Raw genomic sequence first — 6,000 nt, 5'->3', positions numbered from 1 at the left:
GCTTTGGCCACTTCTCTCTCTCAGCAATGTCTAGGGCCAGTTGAACAGCTTTGAGTTCAGCAAATTGGCTTGATCCACCTTCTCCTTCGGTAGCTTGTGCAGCCTGTCGTGTGGGGCTCCATACGGCTGCTTTCCACTTCCGGTTCATCCCTACGATGCGACAGGAACCGTCAGTGAAAAGAGCGTAGCGTGTTTCCTCTGGGGGCAGTTGGTTATAGGGAGGAGCCTCTTCAGCACGTGTCACTGGTTCTTGTTCCTCTTCATCTATGACACCAAAATCCTCACCTTCGGGCCAATTTGTAGTGACCTCCAAAATCCCAGGGCGATTCAGTTTACCTATACGGGCGCGCTGAGTGATGAGAGCAATCCACTTGCTCCATGTAGCGCTGGTGGCATGGTGAGTGGAAGGAACCTTGCCTTTGAACATCCACCCCAGCACCGGTAGTCGGGGTGCCAGGAGGAGTTGTGCTTCAGTGCCTATTACCTCCGAAGTAGCCTGGACTCCTTCATAGGCAGCCAGGATTTCTTTCTCTGTTGGAGTATAGTTGGCTTCAGCCCTCTGTAGCTTCGACTCCAAAATCCCAGTGGTCGACCCCGAGTCTCCTCAGGTGCAGAGGGGAACGTATGTGGCCCGAAGTTTAGAATCCGACTAGCTGAGGGCGAAAGGCCGACGCCCCTCTGCAATTCCTGGCCAGCACCCTTCCAGCGTCTGATGGCCTCGGGCTGTGCTGGCTGCGGACTGGCGTACCTCGCTGGTATAGGAGAGGAACGGAACTGACCATTTCCCGGGGGTTAAACATCGGTTTATTGACGGTGATGCCGCATCCAAACACCGGGAAACCATCCGGGAAAAAGTTTTTTTTTTCATAGGGGGTGAAAACAGGATTATAAAGCAAGGGGGTGGGTACAGACAGAGCCAATCAGGAAAGGTGAGGGGATGAACTTCACAGAACTGACACTCCATGGAGACCAATAATCAAAAGGTAAAGGAGGTGTCCTGGGACCCCAGCCAACCACCATCCCTAGAGAGGAGAAGGTTCTCGAAACCTGGGAGGAGGAAGGGAGTGATTGACTGGACAGGGAGGAAACAACTTTCACTTATAAGGGAAACCAGGGGAGAAGCAATTATATATCGGCAACTATGAATAGCAGTTGCTATAGCAACTTAGCTGACAGGCTAGCAGTGGCGGGAAAAACTGGGGGAACGAAACCATTTTACACATAATAGGGGAGAACAATACATAAATTGGGGGAATAACACAAGAAACTTAACAACACACTACCACATCTCCCCGTTTTTTACCAAATAAAAATTAAAATGAAGAGAAAAGTCCAAATTAAGCTTAGAATGCAGGAACTCGCAGCTGGTCATGACGAGTGTCTTTGTCTTCTGAACATTGCAAGGGACAGTGGCACTCGGCGCAGTCAGTTTTCTCTGGACTGGCTTGCAAATTAGGAGGATGAAAATCAAAAGTGAGTTGGGGAAATGTACTAAAAGACAAAAGGTGAACAGTTAAACGCAAAATACTTAAACAGATGGTTCTGCCCCAAATAATAAATCCAGTTCGGGAGAAGAAGAAGAAATGGGGGAGGGAGATTGGGATTAATAAACCAGAGGTAGTTCAGTGACGAGAGGGGTAGGAGCAGCAGTCTCAGCATTGGGGAGGAAGTAAACATCTGAGGAAATTGATGGTGTTTGGGAGGGTTTTCTCCGTCGCCGCGAGCACGCCTGAACTTGTGACTCAGCTTCCTTCTGCATCCTCTGCTTCGGGATGAGGGGCCTGACTCATTTGGATGGTCTTTTTCCTCTGTCTTCTTCTTATCTTGCTTCTGCCTCCATTCCATGTAGTCTTGGCGCATGGGACACTGAGGCATCCAATGCCCCACCTTGCCACAGAGATGGCAGGGATGGGTTGCTGATGTCCTCCTGCCGGACTCAGAAGTAGAAGGACTGGCCACGGGGGAAGCTTCAGCCTCTATGAAGTCTTGCTCGGGGCATTCAGCAAAATGCACAGATGTTCTCTTAGGCCTTGGGGCCAGGGAGACTTGACGCACTACGACATCTATCATGGCTTCTACTGTGGGCTTAGGACTTCGAGGGAGAGTTTTTATAGCCTTGCGGCAGTCAGCGTTGGCATTGCTATAAGCCATCTGCTCAAGCATTTTTTCCCTGTCATCCTCTCCGAGCGCTTGCGCTTCCACATATCTGTATAGGCGTTCGATAAATTCCATGTATGGCTCTTGCGCTCCTTGCAAAACCTCAGCATCTTCCCATTGGGAGGTAACTACCTCTAACTTGAAGAAGGCCCGCTCAGCTGCTCGGGCCGTCTCTACTAGCTGGGATGGGAATAAGGCTTTAGCTTGATTTGCCCCTTCAGCCCACTGTCCTTCACCCAAAAGATGTTCTTGGGTAATTAACTGACCATCTGCGTCATGGGACAGTGTAAGGTTCCCCCAAAAATTTGGGAGTACTTCCACTATTTCCCTCCTCCATTCCCTCACCCAGACTCTAAATTCCATGGGTCTGAGCAGGCTAGAGAAGAGGGACCTTAAATCCGTCGGTACCAAATCTCCCTGAGCGAGGGTATTATGTAGCAAACCCCGGAAGAATTCTGACTCCCGGGAGTAATCTTTCTGAGCCTTGCACAGCTCCTTTATTCGGACCTGTGCTAAAGGCACCCACTGTGCCCGTGCATTTCCCCCTTCTCCTAGATGATATGTTACAGGAGCGGCTTCTAATAGGGGAGCTTGCTCCAGTTTCCGGCTTCCCCCCCCCCTCCTCTGAACACAAAGCGTGAGAGCTGGGGGGGGTGGCGTGGGAACCGAAACTGGAGGAGGTTGAGGCGGGGTTTGGCGCTGACGTAAGGCAAGGGAGTGGGCGCGGCAAAGTACCCTTCTCCGCCCCCCGGACGGCGTTCGGAGGCGGAGGGAAAAACGAAAGCGGAGCGGGGGGGAAGGGAGTGGGGGGCTGAACCGGGGGAGGGGTTTGAGGAGGAGCTGAAGGTGGGGCGGAGTGCTGAGGAGTGAGCGGGACGGAGGGAGGGTATGAGAGAGGAGTAACTGGGCAAGGGGTGTGGTCAGGGTGAAGGAAGGGGTTGGTGCTTGGGAGGAACGGGTTAGCAGAAGAAGAAGGAGCTCTGGCGGCAGAGACCGCGTGGTCCCCGCCATCTTGGACAGTAAAGGGGCTACTTTGTGGAATTTCATTACTAAGCGGAACAAACTTAGGGGTTGAAACTGGGGACTTGGGAACTGGGGTAGAAGGGGAGGATGGAGGAACTTGGGCAGGGCTCCTCGGACGGGGAGGCTGAGCAGGTCGAGAGGGAGCAGGGGCAGAATGGTTTCCCTGCTTTTTGTTGGCCTTTAAAATCCCTTTCGAGGGCTCCTGCCTGTGTGAAGAGGGAGAGGGCTGGGGGGTAAGGATGCGGGAACTGGGAGAACTAGGGAACAAACAAGAAGAAGAAAGATCGTTTCTTGAACTCCCGGCTGGGCGCAGCGAAGTTAATACTTTGCTTGCCCAGTATGCCGCGTTAGACAACCGGGGTTCCCCAGCGTTAACCTGTTGGTCTAATTTGGCCACAACGGCTGCCCAAAAGCACGGCTCTTTCGCAACTTCTGGGGAAACTTCAGGGAAATGTGAAAATACCCATCTAATCAACACTATCAACTCTTTCTTGGGGGCAGTAAAACCTCTTCCAAGTAACAAACCCTTAACTACAAAAAAAACTCCTTTTTGGGTTTTGCTCTGACCCACACCCATGATCGTGGGGGGTGTAGCGACCCCACCGCGGCAAACCGCGCGGAAAAGCCGCCCCGCGCTGAATGAGCCCGCCGCAACCAGTCAGCGCTGCGCCGAGAGCCCCGCTGCTGGGCCGGGCGTCACCGTGCCGGGACACCACGAGCGCGAAAGGCGGCAGACGGCAGTCCCCCTCGTAGAGCTCCCAGGGAAAATTAAAAGGGCAGGGGAGGAACCGAGTCCGGGGTTCACCTAATCAAAGAGCGTTGCAAACGAAAAGTTCAGGCGGATTAGTCCACTGACACCGGAGGAAGTCTGACGGCTAGTAGATTTAAAGTCCAGTCCGCGGGGTACAGTAAAGCCCCCGCGTGGGCGCCATCTGCAGAGGGGAACGTATGTGGCCCGAAGTTTAGAATCCGACTAGCTGAGGGCGAAAGGCCGACGCCCCTCTGCAATTCCTGGCCAGCACCCTTCCAGCGTCTGATGGCCTCGGGCTGTGCTGGCTGCGGACTGGCGTACCTCGCTGGTATAGGAGAGGAACGGAACTGACCATTTCCCGGGGGTTAAACATCGGTTTATTGACGGTGATGCCGCATCCAAACACCGGGAAACCATCCGGGAAAAAGTTTTTTTTTTTCATAGGGGCTGAAAACAGGATTATAAAGCAAGGGGGTGGGTACAGACAGAGCCAATCAGGAAAGGTGAGGGGATGAACTTCACAGAACTGACACTCCATGGAGACCAATAATCAAAAGGTAAAGGAGGTGTCCTGGGACCCCAGCCAACCACCATCTCTAGAGAGGAGAAGGTTCTCGAAACCTGGGAGGAGGAAGGGAGTGATTGACTGGACAGGGAGGAAACAACTTTCACTTATAAGGGAAACCAAGGGGAGAAGCAATTACATATCGGCAACTATGAATAGCAGTTGCTATAGCAACTTAGCTGACAGGCTAGCAGTGGCGGGAAAAACTGGGGGAACGAAACCATTTTACACATAATGGGGGAGAACAATACATAAATTGGGGGAATAACACAAGAAACTTAACAACACACTACCACACTCAGGCACCTTCTGCCAAAGGCTCCAGGACAAGCCATGGTTCCCGGCTGCAGAGTAGAGCACATTCTTCACCTCTGGTCCTGTCCTGACTGGGCCAAGGGCTACTGCATGAGCAATCTCCTGCTTGATCTGGACAAAGGCCTGTTGCTGCTCAGGGCCCCACTGGAAATTGTTCTTCTTGCGGGTGACCAGGTAGAGAGGGCTCACGATCTGACTGTACTCAGGAATATGCATCCTCCAAAAACCTATTGCACCCAAGAAAGCTTGTGTCTCTTTCTTATTGGTGGGTGGAGACATTGCTGTGATCTTGTTGATGACATCTGTAGGAATCTGACGCCGTCCATCTTGCCACTTCACTCCCAGGAATTGAATCTCACGAGCTGGTCCCTTTACTTTGCTCTTTTTAATGGCGAAACCAGCTCCCAGGAGGATCTGGATAATTTCCTTCCCTTTCTCGAACACTTCCGCAGCTGTGTTCCCCCACACAATGATGTCATCAATATACTGCAGATGTTCTGGGGCCTCACCCTTTTCCAGTGCAGTCTGGATCAGTCCATGGCAGATGGTGGGGCTGTGCTTCCACCCCTGGGGCAATCGGTTCCAGGTGTACTGCACTCCCCTCCATGTGAAGGCAAACTGAGGCCTGCATTCTGCTGCCAGAGGAATGGAGAAAAATGCATTGGCTATGTCTATAGTGGCGTACCACCTTGCTGCCTTGGACTCAAGCTCATACTGGAGCTCTAATATGTCTGGCACGGCAGCACTCAGTGGTGGAGTCACTTCATTCAATGCACGATAGTCCACAGTCAATCTCCATTCTCCTTCAGATTTTCGCACAGGCCAAATGGGGCTGTTGAAGGGTGAGTGGGTCTTGCTGACCACCCCTTGGCTCTCCAGCTCTCGGATCATCTTATGGATGGGGATCACAGCATCTCGAGTGGTTCTATACTGCCGTCGATGCACTATGGAAGTGGCAATTGGCACTCGTTGCTCTTCTCTCGTCAGGCATCCTACTGCAGATGGATTCTCAGACAACCCAGGCAAGGTGTTCAATTGCTGGATGCCCTCTGTCTCTACAGCAGCTATTCCAAATGCCCATCTGAGTCCTTTTGGGTCTTTGAAGTACCCACTTCGAAGGTAGTCTATGCCCAAAATACATGGGCCTCTGGGCCAGTCACAATAGGATGCTTGTTCCACTCATTTCCCG

The sequence above is a fragment of the Zonotrichia leucophrys genome, chromosome 11, assembly GCF_028769735.1.
Source record: "Zonotrichia leucophrys gambelii isolate GWCS_2022_RI chromosome 11, RI_Zleu_2.0, whole genome shotgun sequence".
Lineage (NCBI taxonomy): Eukaryota > Metazoa > Chordata > Aves > Passeriformes > Passerellidae > Zonotrichia > Zonotrichia leucophrys.
The sequence above is the reverse complement of the archived record's forward strand: the minus strand, read 5'-3'. Positions refer to the sequence as shown.